This window comes from Montipora foliosa, chromosome 13 (assembly GCF_036669935.1).
Source record: "Montipora foliosa isolate CH-2021 chromosome 13, ASM3666993v2, whole genome shotgun sequence".
NCBI classification, from domain to species: domain Eukaryota; kingdom Metazoa; phylum Cnidaria; class Anthozoa; order Scleractinia; family Acroporidae; genus Montipora; species Montipora foliosa.
In genome coordinates, this window is record NC_090881.1 from 3,473,125 (window position 1) to 3,486,300 (window position 13,176).

Genomic DNA, 13,176 nt, shown 5'->3' on the forward strand with positions numbered 1-13,176 from the left:
CCTCGAGCCCGAATGGGCTCTGAGTCAATAACCCATGAGGCCGAAGGCCGAATGGGCTGTTGACTCAGAGGCCATGAGGGCGAGAGGAATAATTACTGGGTTGCCAAACCCAGTCGGAATCTCGGTTTCATTTCGTGGGTTTTTTTGTTATTTTCCGTGTCGGTAAAAGTCTTGCCTGTCACTCCCCTGCTAAGTGGTGTCTTTATGCATAGAGCCTTCTGGGCGTATTGTCTTAGGATCGAGAGGGTAGTGGGAAATGCGTAGATTTCTCTGGTGGACACAGCAGAATGATTAACGCAACCGGCAATGGCGTAGAAAGTCATGTAACGCGAATGGCGTTTTAGTGGATTTTTAAGCAAAATATACCCTTATGGAGCTTAATAATGGAAAGTCAATTGGATACTGAACAAGGAAGGCGCTGAAAAAAATATCTGGAATCTTAAAAGCGACGAGTAATGGACTTCGACAACAATCTGTCGCCCGTCGAGCCGTAATCAAAGTGAGATGTAGTTCTAATATTGTACGAGTGTGGAGTTTTGTACAACGCTGAAATCAAATGGAAAATTCTCTAGTAACTTATGGGTTTAACAAAACAGAGACTTGGATCTGTACTCAATTCTGCACAGTCTTCTCCTAACAATTGGAAATTTCACAAATTCCCGTTAGTCAAAAATTATTTGAAAGAAAGCTTGTTGCCCATTTTTTGCTTGATAATTCAAATAAAGGGTTTTTCAGTAAAGGGTTTGATGCTAAACACTCGAGGGAAATTTATTTACCTTGTTGCGTTTTTGACACGGAGTGTAATTTGACACGATTGAGTTTCTGGTCTTCACGCACGTATTAAATGAAATAGGAAGGGTTTTTTGCCTCTTATAGCACATATGTTGTTTGTTTCAATAAGCATTTCAATGGAAAATGGTGGCTTTTATGAACTCATCATGTGTAATATGCGAGCTTAACTGGATAGTTTTTAAGGCAATAGTAAAGCATTTTCGTGTCAAAGTATAACGTAAGCGACTCTTTCTGTTGTGTTAACTTAATTAAATATACCATGGCTCGTAAGTTTGCATTTGTCGTCTGCTGTAAACTTGATTTCCACACTCAAAATTACCTCCAGAACCTACTTTTTGCGTAAAATAAGCTTTTAGAATGACTTTCGTTTCTTCTGTGGTGATACTTGACGATTCGGGAACATTTTGTGAAAAAATTTTTATAACGGGTCACACGCGCAACTTGCCCGATTATGTATACTAGTTATAGCTGTCGCTAAAGTGCCAACGAGCCAAGCTTGCGTGATCTGGCGGCTGCAAACATCACGCGGCGTACTCGTGCGGCACTCTCATTGGTTATCGCTACGGTCAATATTTGATCGCTTTGGTCTACATTACAGCTTTTGGTCTACATTACAATTAAATTTGAAGCGCTTCTGAGATTTCGTCCGCCTAAAAATCTTCTCGCGGCTCTATAAGCTGCCGCCTCGCCAGGCCTTCTGTCTTCAGAAGGCCTGACTCGTTGGCAATAACATCCACTTGGCCTTTTGACATCCCATTGGAAAAAACTCGTAAAATATTCGCAGACCAGTCGCTTTCTCTGAAATTTGAAAGGATGATTGCTAATAAATATAGAAAGATTTTCACAATAACTAAAAATTCCTGTGTTAAGCATTAGAATTCGACGAAGAGGTAATGCGACTAAATTTGTCGCGTTCGTTGCTATTTTTATGATTTGACTGTTATGCAATTTTTGACAGATAATATTAAATTATGAAAAAAATATCTAGGTAAAGGTACATCTTATTTAACGTCGGAAGTTCCTTTACTCTCTAGAGAGTATTCTCCCAGGAAGTCGACGGACAGATCGTTAAAAAATCTTTATTTCTAGCTGTTATTTGAACATAAAAGATGCAACACTTGACGAGAAATAATATTTTTGCTAATACTATTTATTTTTCCCGGGAATCGGGTTGAAAATGAGTTAACAAATTTGCATACGTGCGTTGAAATATGATACACGAGGAGAAAGGAATTTTATTTCTCTGACAAATGATTTTGTCATTGTAGTGCAAGATGAAATTTATTTGGGAAGCCAACAATATTCTTTTATCTTCCTGGTTAATCCAATAGGCCATTTCCGAGTTCTAGTCTGCCTCCTCTTCAAAGCGAGTCTAAGTGCTAAGTTTTTGTAATGGTAATTAGTTCTAATTTACATATCAATGAAAACTAATTTTCATAACAAAAACTTCGCACTTAGACTCGCTTTGAAGATAAGGCAGGCCAGAACTCGGAATGGGCTATTTTATTGCTGCGCCTTGCTTGTGCGAAGATTGTGTACATGAAACTCGCGCTTCTTGCGAATTTTGAGTGTCATGAAATTACATAATTTTCGTGACAATATATCCCTTTTTAATACTCTGACCCAAATGTATTCAGATAGTAACAAACTTCATATTTACTTAACCATTTCTTCTGCTTTTGTGCTTGTCAGCATTGTGATTTGCGGTAATTCGCAAGTCTGTTTTTGGGGTTGCCGTATATGAGGATTCAGTTCTTCCCTGGCAGCACCCTTTTTGCGATGTTCTTTGCAAATAAAGTTGTTATAAATAAATAAATAAGTATCTCATAGATGTTTAGATTTTCAATTACACGGTCACTCAACCTCTCGATTGTGTAAATAGTTCACCCTGAAGTAAAAAAAGATACGTTTCTCAAGAACCCGACAAAGAAGGCTTCCTGGCCCGACAGAAGAAATCTAAATATTCAGTTAAATATTACAACAAAATTAACTAACGACGGAAGTTTCTTCGCTAAAAAGTAAGTTGTTCTACTCTGAAACATTCTTTCCCGTAGTTCATTCGGTTGACACGGGGTGATCACGTGCACCTTTACGGTTGCCTAGCACGTGATCAATTTCTTCCTTTTGACAAAACGTTAGAGACTGCAAAAATGTTCGTGTTTTTAAGATCTTTCAATGAGAATTCGATTCATAGTTATATATAAACACTATGTTATTTTTTTTCTTCATCTGTCTCTTGGCTTGCCTTTTAATTTTCTGGTGCAAACGCAAAGCCAAACAATGTTTTGACCTGGCATCAGATTAGACCGTCACATTATGAAGCGGAAACAACACCTTTAGTCCTTTCTTGTATGTGCAATAAACGTTTGCTTAATCCAACTGCTAGACATGCTGGAAAACGTCCGTCAGAGCAATTTGCAGTTAGTTTTTTGCAGACTATTTATTTAAAGAAGAAACGAGTGAATTTTATTCAAGAGCGTGTTTTGTTATCTTTAAACTGAATTTATTACGAAAGCTTAAAAGACTAAAAGACCTTAAAATGGGACAGGCCATTACTAAATAATTAAAAGTGTGAGCCAAAGGGCGTCTGCTGGCGCGACATGTGGGTGACCCCTCAAATGGTCTTAATGACGCCCCACTTGAAAAAATTAACTGGAACGCTGCAGTTCTTTGTGTAACGCGTACCACAGGCAGCCCAGTGTAAGCTTTTTGGAGCTTCTCGTTGTTTTAGTAAAATCCAACTACAATCGTGGTCAAAAGTTGTTGGGAAGGTTACGGGCATCAGCTCACTTCACACCTAATTCGAATTTTTCTAACTATTTAGGAAATACCATGCTCTTGTGGCCCCCCTCCCCCATATTCAATGTTGGAGTTCTTCAGGTAAGAAAAGTCGCCATTTTTCCCCCTGGAAAATCCAACATTGAAAAGGGGGAGGGGGGTATCTGTAAAATGAAGTTACCTTCCCAACAATTTTGTCCATCATTGTCTGAAGACAACTGTAAACAGTTTTTGGCTTATAACACAAAATTTACGGAAGATATGCAGTTTTTATTCTCCATAATTATGGTTCCATGGATTATCTTTATTTTCGTTGCTTTTGGGCACCATTCTCAGAACATGGAATTTGCTAAAGCCACCTATGTGCTCACTCCGAGGAGTGGTTTTCCGTGACACAATATTGCGTGACAACAGTATCTTAGGACCGGTACAACAATGCGCATTGAAAGTCCTTTCTCCGTAAAATTGCCCTTCTGTTTCATGGAATTCACCACTTAAAAACGTATTGCAGCGTAAATTTGGTATCTAGAGGTACAATTCGTGCAAAATATACAGAATATTTAGAAGACAAGTGACCTGTTATTGGTCTACGTATTGTTCTTTGTGTTACTCCCACAATGGTAATATTTTTGCCTAATTCAAACCTCACCAAGATATGTAAACCATGCGCTTGGAACTGAAAATTTGTTGTTGTTCTACTTTTTTCCCGGCTTATTAATAAGTAAATGTATTTTTAGATGGCCTTCAGGTGATGTAGCGGGAGTGAATGGCGACCTATTGACGTATAATTGTTAATATATGACTACAAAACGGTGTTTCACACAGTACTCCACACAGTACTCCACAAGTATGTGGGAATTTTCGAGGCCAGTGAGGTACGTTTCGATACAACTTGAATGGTTATGGATAGAATTTAATACTGCAAAGTAACTGATTGTGAATTTGTCCCTTGGAATAAAGAAATTCCTTCATTTTGAACAGTACTCCCTTCTATTGCGGGAACTTAAAAGATTAATTGAGTAATAAGTTCTCATTTATATTCGTTCGATGGAGTACTGTGTAAATAGTGTTTAAAACCAAACTTTACAGTCTGCGATCCTATAAAAAACAAAGTTTGGATTACAATGGTCACTACTAAGCGCTTAGTTGAACCCAAAGACGAACAAAATAGCGACATTTTCCTCGGAGAACTGTGTAGCATTGACTTTATCACTGTAACCTGATCCTCGAGGCTACACACAGGGTTCAATAACATATGAAAAGCCACTTACGACCTATCCTAGCAAAATCTATCGCGTATTTATGGCAAATATTGCATATCTAACAACAGCAAATAGATATATGATACAGCTCACCGGGAATTATTCTTATTCATTTCGTATACATATTCCCACGTTACTATTTGCGAGATTATAAAAAAAGAAATTATGAAGACGTTATTTGAGCTTGATTTCAGCAATAACTTGAACGAAACATATCGAAATGCCAATATTTTGCCACTTTTTCGAGTTTCTGTTGAAGGAATGAAACCACGTGTATAAAATCGCATTTATTGCGCTTCGACCTTTTTCAGACAATCGTGGTCAAAAGTTGTTGGGAAGGTTGCGGGCATCAGCTCACTTCACACCTAATTCGAATTTTTCTAACTATTTAGGAAATACCATGCTCTTGTGGCCCCCCTCCCCCATATTCAATGTTGGAGTTCTTCAGGTAAGAAAAGTCACCATTTTTTCCCCCTGGAAAATCTAACATTGAAAAGGGGGAGGGGGGTATCTGTAAAATGAGGTTACCTTCCCAACAATTTTGTCCATCATTGTAGTTGGTCAAAAAAATATCGAGACAAAACATCTTTCGCTAGTTAAAGCTAGACTTTAATTGTTGTTTTGGTTTTCAAAGCCGGCGCTTTTCGCTACTAGTGGGCTATAACAAATAGCCTACTAGTAGCTCAACCAATCAGAACGCAGCATTGATAAAAGACCACTAGTTGGATTTTACTAAATGCGGTTATTACGCTTTTGTTATTTAGTTCTTACTTTGCAGGTTATTCGCTAGGACTCTGTTTAGGAGCTATTTGGCCCCGGGGAGGTCGGTGTAGTTTCTTACTATGATGCTGCCTGCAGACTTTGCGTCACAGGCATAGGGCCGCTTATTAGAATCGCTGTCGTGCATCGCTAGCTTGTGTCACAATTGCTAGAGCCGCAATCCTGTGATATAGTTTTTTTTCTTGCAGGTTGTAATTGCAAGTAATATATGGATGGTGCTCCCACCTGCTATTAGGTCGGGTTTCAATTCTTTATTTAATTGTTTACTTAGTTCCAGGGCGAATTCTACTGTGAAGAAATAAACAAGTTTTTACTGTGGTGTAGAACTAGGAAAATTGCGCTACGGTTGACATTTCTTCTTCTGTTGTCGCCCTTCATCTGTATGGCTTAGATCAACAGCTTAAGTCCCCGGCAGCAATGGTTTTGGTCCATGCTGCGCTGAAATGGCTCCATTCCTTTGTTCCTGATGATAGTCCCAATTCTTTGGATAACGCTTCTTGCAAGAACTTGATTGAGAGTGCCATGAGGAAAAGGAGCAATCAAGTTAACAAGAAAAAGCCCGTGGACCCTGCCATAATTAGAACTGAGCATTGTTGACATTCATGGCGCTGAGGAAGCAGCTCTAGAGGACTTACGTATTACCGCAACAAGTTTTTTCGGTTTTGCAGGATTTTTTCGTTTTTCTAATATGCAGTCAAGACACCTCACGTTTTGCGATGGCTTTGTTAAAATTTTTGTGCCAAGGAGTAAAACGGATGTATATAGTGAGGGCAACTATGTTTATATCGCTAAGTTAGAGAGCAAATACTGCCCAGTAATTATCCTACGTAAGTATATTGAAGGAGTCAATTTGGATCTGTCTAGTCACTTGCCTTTATTGAGGCTATTAACGAGGAACAAGGAGGGTTATAGTTTTAGGCATGCCAATTTATCCCACGGCAAAAAAAGTAGCGTTCACCCGCTAGGAAAATGATCGGTGAATATTGCAAAATGCGGCATTTTTCGAACATTTGCTTGCGTTTTCCGATCGTAAAATCCAAGGTTTTCTGTTTGTTTTCCAGCCGGTGAACTCGAGTTTTCGTTCCATTATCCGACAGTTTTCCATTAGGGTGAACAACAGGAAAACAAGCCGTTTTCCAGGTGTTTACCGCCTGGTTAACGCTTTGAAAACAGATTGTTTTTCGTTGTTTTACCGGCGTTTTCCAGTCGCAAAACAGCGTGTTAACTGGAGTTTACTCGGAGTTTTCTCGCATTGTCCTGGTGTTCACCGCGCGGTTAACGTTGTGAAAACAGATTGTTTCCAGTTGTTTTACCGGCGTTTTCCAGTCGCAAAACAGCGTGTTAACTGGAGTTTACTCGGAGTTTTCTCTCATTGTCCTGGTGTTCACCAGGCGGTTAACGCACGCTAAACAGGTTGTTTTCCATTGTTTACTGGTGTTTTCCAGTTTCAAAACAACGCGTTCAGTGGAGTTTTCAGCGAGTTTTCTTGCATTTTCGCGAACAGTGAATGCGCGGAGAACGCCAAAAAACCGCTTGTTCTTCAGCGTTCACTAGTTGGTTAATGCTTAAAACCAAGGTGTTTGCCTTGAGGGAAAACGCGGTGTTGTCACACAAATGCACCTACTTTCCTGCCTTTTCTGCATTTGCGGCTTCTCCTTTTCGCTGGTATTTTACATGCACTTTAAAATCAGTTGGGTGGCGTAGCTTACAAATTTGGCTGTATTTACGTTTTCATTTACTCTGATTTCGTAGCTGTGACGCTACTTTCACAATGAAATTCAAATGATTCAATGTTGTTGGCAGAAGGACTTGACTCCCTCCCTGATTATGTCCCCAGAAATAAAATATGAGATACATGTATACCTTACACTGTTTTATTATCAATGACTCAAACAGGCACTTGCCTATTTCTATTATGTACAACAATACCAAAACATTTATTTATACTATATACAAATTGATAGCTACACTCTTTTAACATATGATAGTGTTTTCTTGGTGCAAGCTAGCTTAAGATATTAAGTAACAAATTATATGGAGATGTTTTCATATCACTGGTACAAATACTGTACCCTGCATATACATTTTATCATTTTTATCATGAAAGTAAAAAAAAGTGAACAAGGATGTCAGCCAAATGTTTGAATGTGTGAACTGCACGACAAAAGAACAAAAAGGCACAGAACAGTGTAACCTCAATATAATTGTACTGTACCAAAATGCCTAAACATTTAGTCTCTATGTGGGATTGTATAATTATTATACAGTCCCAGGTAGTAAACACAACACAATGCCATTAATTCAATTTGCTGTGGACTCATAGGTGCAGCCTAGTTTGATTACTGTCACAGTGATGACTGAGGGTGCGTTCGATTGCAAAATCCGGATTTTGATCTTAAAATCTGGATCTTCAGATTTCAAATCGAACACAAAATTTGAAAAAGATTTTGTCACAGATCTCACTAATTGATCCCGACAATGATCTCCCACAATTGAAATCCGTGACAAAATCTGTTTTATTTTGTGTTGGATTGGAAATCCGAAAGATCCAGATTTTAAGATCTAAATCTGGATTTCCCAATCGAAAGCAACCTAATATCATCCTTGATAAAAATACAGACTTAAGAAAAAATATTTACAACTTAATGGCCCAGAAAAGTTTCTCTGGGACTTCATTATGTCTTCTGTTGCTGGGAGGGCCAACCCTCCTGTTTACACACTGCCTCCTCTGCTGGTTTGACAGTCTTTCTTTGCGGCACAAATCCAAACCATGAAGGAAAGTGGATATCTCCTCTGCTCTCCAGACAAGAGGCCTTGTAACCAGTGTGTCTTGCTCTTCATCTGATTCATTGGATGAAATCAGGTAGGAATGCAGAGCTTCAAACGTCTCCAGTTACTGTGGAACAAAGAAATTTTGTCAATAAACTTTGGTCTGTATAAAGACTGAGGTAATACAAAGCCACACGAAATGTATGAGAGAATTGTTCTTAGTGGTGAAAGCCATCATGACTACATGTGTTGTTTAGGGTTAGGGTTAGGGTTAGTAACATACTGGGGTACAACAAGCATTCTCAAAACTGAAGGATCATACTGTGCATTGAAACCGATTTTTTTTTCTGGCCATACTTTTCTGATTCTAAGGAATCCGAATGTAACGTAAAATACTTCTCAAGCAAGCTGCTGGTGTACATAAAACTACTTTTACTACATTGTGTATGCACCAAATCATTAGTGGTATTTTAGAAAAATCAACAGTGATTATGAATTGACCTCTTGCCCTCCAAAAAGGATGAAGACATGATACGAAATGGTTATCATTAACCATTATTTTACTCTGTCTACTTTAAATTTTTGAAACAGTAGGCAAGTGAAATCTCACCCTTTTGGTTCTTTGCCTTCTTTTCTGCTCCTGCTGGTACTGCTCATATGTATCATTGTCCATCTGTTTCCTCTTCTTTTTGTTGGAGGCAAAGTTTGAGAAATGGCATCTAAAAAATCAAAAGTTTAATCACAGCTTAAACATTGTGGCTACAAATATTACTACATAATATATAGGAGGATATTACAACGTACATGGCCGCGCAGAGATATGACATTTCTCATCGAGTGTTGAAAAATATTTCACGAGTGAGTGCAGCAACACAAGTGAAATATTTTTCAACACGAGAAGAGGAATTTCTTATCTCCAAGTAGCCATGTAACATTTTATTTATTATAATATAAACACCAATGAAATACTAAATCATTTCACAAAAGGCATTGAAAGGCCCAATTTTCATATGTACCGGTAACTACAGCAACAGTAATCTTTTCATGTGTGAAGATATCATGTTTTTGCACGAAAGCTCACTTGGTATTTGTTTTCATTCATTCCACTTTATTATTACATATCAGACTCTAGTACATGAGAGCAGCCAAAGCCGGGGGCTTAAATGGCATATGGTCAGCAGACAAAATTTGAAGAATTTACATTAATAAATGAAGGCATTAGCTATAATTATTACAATACTACTTTAAACAACTAATTATGATTACTTAATTTACAAGCACACAAGATAATATAATGGATAAATAAGTACTCCTTGAATAATTTTGACCCATAAAGTATACAAACTTGGGGACAGGAGACCAGATTAAAGAGTCTACATTGTTTATAAAATTAAATACTGAACAGGCCATACTTAACACTTAATTATTAAACTAAAGACACTCAGCGGTATAATCCTGTAAAGCATACAGCATACGGTATTTCATTGGTATTTACATGTATATAATAAGTTATAGTATGCAACAAAAAAATTCAATGTGACCACTGTCAGGTACCACTTAAGTTGCAATTTGTACACATTCACCAAAAAAGAGCAATTTTAAATTTAAGCTTGACTAGTTCTTGACTAAGGGAATATTTACTACTTCTGGTGAAGTATTATCACATACAAATATACAATGTACCCCAACTAGTAGAAAACAAATAGTACTTTGCTTCTGTTTCTTGTTGTTGTTTTGTTGCTACTTCATGGACTTAACATATTAGGCATATGATAACTACAGAGACTTGCCCTATGTGCCATTCTCAAAAATATTTTGTAATGTGGATTATCAATATTGAGAAAAAATGTGGTACTTCCTAGTGAGAAGCTTCATATTTATGTATCACCCATCCCCTTATTATCCAGTTTCCACTCCTTTATCTGCCAAGTGTGTATTAGTGGATTGCAGAACCCTAAAGATGATCTCAATCAAGTGTACTAGTTATTTAAACGTGTTATGTCTTTCCTCAGATAAATTAGAATATATAACCTCAAGACACAATTCATAAATCTGGACAAATTTTCCAGTACACCATGATGCACAGACTGTCAGTTAAAAACAGTCAAAAAATAAGCCTGCCCTTCCCCTTATGCTTATACAATGACAGTATTATAATTGTGAATAACTTACTTCTTATCAGTACACCACGAAAGTCCCTGTTAATCCATCTTGGAACGGATGCAGTGCTGTTAGTGATCAACGGTAGAAACAAAAAAAGAATTTCACTTAGCTCTAGCTCTAGCTCACAACAGATTACGTAGTATTTTTAAGTTTCTATTGCTTTTCCTCAAGTGTATTACATGGTATTTAACCCTTCAAAAATGTTCTAGAAAAACAAATGACAATATTTTTAGAAAGAAATTGTTTTCACACTGTGACAGCTATTGACTCACCAACTTATTTAGAATTCTCTCACGGAAAGCTCTGCTTAACAGAAGCAACCAATCAAAAGGTGTGATAAAAATGCGCACGAAATTTGAAAACGGCCCAAGATTTTACATTCGTTTGCACGTGTCTACACAGAAGTCATTCCACGAAAAAAAAAATAATAATCAAGCTTCTGTGGTTAACACTGACAATCACAACGCGTAAAAAGGTAAAATTATTCCGCTACGTTTCTTACCGAAAAATCAGGATGGCGAGATATTTTTCTTTTTCTCGCAGAGCTCGGTGATGTCAACGCCACTTCGCTTCCAGTTGATCCCTCGACTCTCTAACGGCTTTTCATTTTGGCTTCCAGTGAATAAATACGCTCTTCCATAGCTCTGAAGCCATCCTGTATGTCAGTCCGGTCCAAGGTTTTCACAACTGTATCTGAAAACTCCGTCTGATTTCCTTCTATTATGGTGAGGGAGTTATTAATGTCCGACAATTTGCTCGCAAGACTCGATTGATCAGATCTTTCTAACTGTTCTTGGACTTCTTTAAGTCTACTCAAGATCTGACGGAATTCAGAGGCATTCGAAGATCTTTTCACTGACATTTTCCCTTACAGGATTCAATCAAAGCGATCGCGAAGTCGAAGTGTTGTGTAAAGCAACAAAGGAGACTTTTGTCTGATTGGTTGATTGTTTTGCTTGTACCCAGGTTTTTTCACGCGCGCGCGAGCGAAATAACAAACAAAATGGCGGCCAAAGATGTCTTGTTCGATTACTTGCTATGGGGATTTTTATAGCAGCAGCGACGTGTACACCTTTTTTTCTTTCGGAATAGCGGTAGTTCAGTGGCAGAAGCTGATTTCTTTTAAGTCTTTCACTTTTGCGTGATCGATTTTTCGTCCGTGGCTTCATGCACAATTGATTTTTCCGAGTTAAATGTTGTCATAGATCGATTGAGGTGGTTGTTCAGCCGAGGCCTTGCTGTCAAGTCTGCTAAGGTAAGATGAATTCGCTATTCCTTTTGTTTTATTTATAATCTCAAGCCATAAGTCTGCGCAGCCTATTAAATGTCCTTTAAAAAATTGGTGTATTGTATTTTCCTTCTTGTCCACAGAAACATTATACGAAATGCCAGCGTTGTCAACGCCTTCTTCGCCAGTTCCTACAATGCACTAGTTACAATTAGCAACGTGTGTGGAGGATTTACTAAATCGCCGTGGATTGAAATCAGAGGGTAGATAATAAGGGTACTGTAGTAATTTGTAGGTAGTTGATGAATGTGCCAGCTATTGTTATTTCCCATTATTCTGAGCCTTTTAAATTCGCTGGCTTTTCAGAAAAAAATATGTATTTTTTGTGCTTGTGGCTGGAGAAAAATGTACTAAGCTTGTACTTCATGTTGATTTAAAGACAATAATTTTGAACCTCTCAATGATTACTTCAATTAGGCATTTCCATTACTTTTCCTATTCACGTGCAAATGCTGCTATTTTGTTCCTACTTTTAGGTTAAAAAGCCCCCGATTTTCTCATTTTCTGACCATTTTACCCACTTGACACCCTGTAAATATTTGTTTAAATTGTACATCATGTGGTGGGGAAAGCTCTGCAATGCAGCATGCCAAAACAGTGTAGGGAAGATAATTTATTGTTTAACTATTGTCATTAATGTGCCAACCAGAGGCTCGCTGGATGTTGAAACAAAAGGTTCTTTTGTTCCTGTGGTTGGCACATTAATGCTTGTCATCAGATATCTTCCCTATATATAGATGAACTTCTAATTCACAATAGCTCTGAACTACCAAGTGTTTATTAACTTTAAATTTAAAGAAAAGTAAATATCTTATCATCAATCCTCATCAGAAAGTAAATTTCAACTTACTTCCTTCATTAAACTTTAATAGCTGGTCAATTCCTTGAACCAGTTTCAATCTTAAGATATGTGGGTATGATATCTATATTGGCCATCACCTTTCCTGGCATGATCATATTCATTATATTTGTAACAAAGTTAGTAAAATTAATGTATTAATGTCATAATCAAGGTTAAGCATTGTCAGTAAACATTGTCTGAACAATATCTTTTAGTATAAATACACAGGTGATTATACAAAATCGCGCTCTCATTGGCTTCCTATCTCGGATTATCAGCCGATAATCACCTCGACCGACAAAATGGCTGCCAGTAGTCGTTTTGCCACTGTAACTCAAGATGATTTCGTGTTGAAATGTTTTTTTCTTCTCTTTTTTGAAATAATCACCTGTATATTTATACTAAAACAAAATTATTATTCACCTCAGGCTCAGTGATTATCGGTGAATATTCACCTCAACTTCGTCACTGTGAATATTCACCGATAATCACTGAGCCTGAGG

At 37.6% G+C, this 13,176-nt stretch overlaps 1 long non-coding RNA gene across 1 annotated transcript; it reads right to left on the minus strand.

Annotated features, from left to right (window-relative positions):
- Positions 1-5,845: 5,845 nt before the first annotated feature.
- LOC137983866 (uncharacterized) lies at positions 5,846-11,453 on the minus strand. Its single transcript, XR_011119031.1, has 4 exons — positions 11,047-11,453; positions 10,554-10,609; positions 8,992-9,100; positions 5,846-8,508 (listed from the first exon to the last, which is right to left on the minus strand). It is a non-coding gene; the product is annotated as an uncharacterized lncRNA (long non-coding RNA).
- Between the last annotated feature and the right edge of the window lie 1,723 nt (positions 11,454-13,176).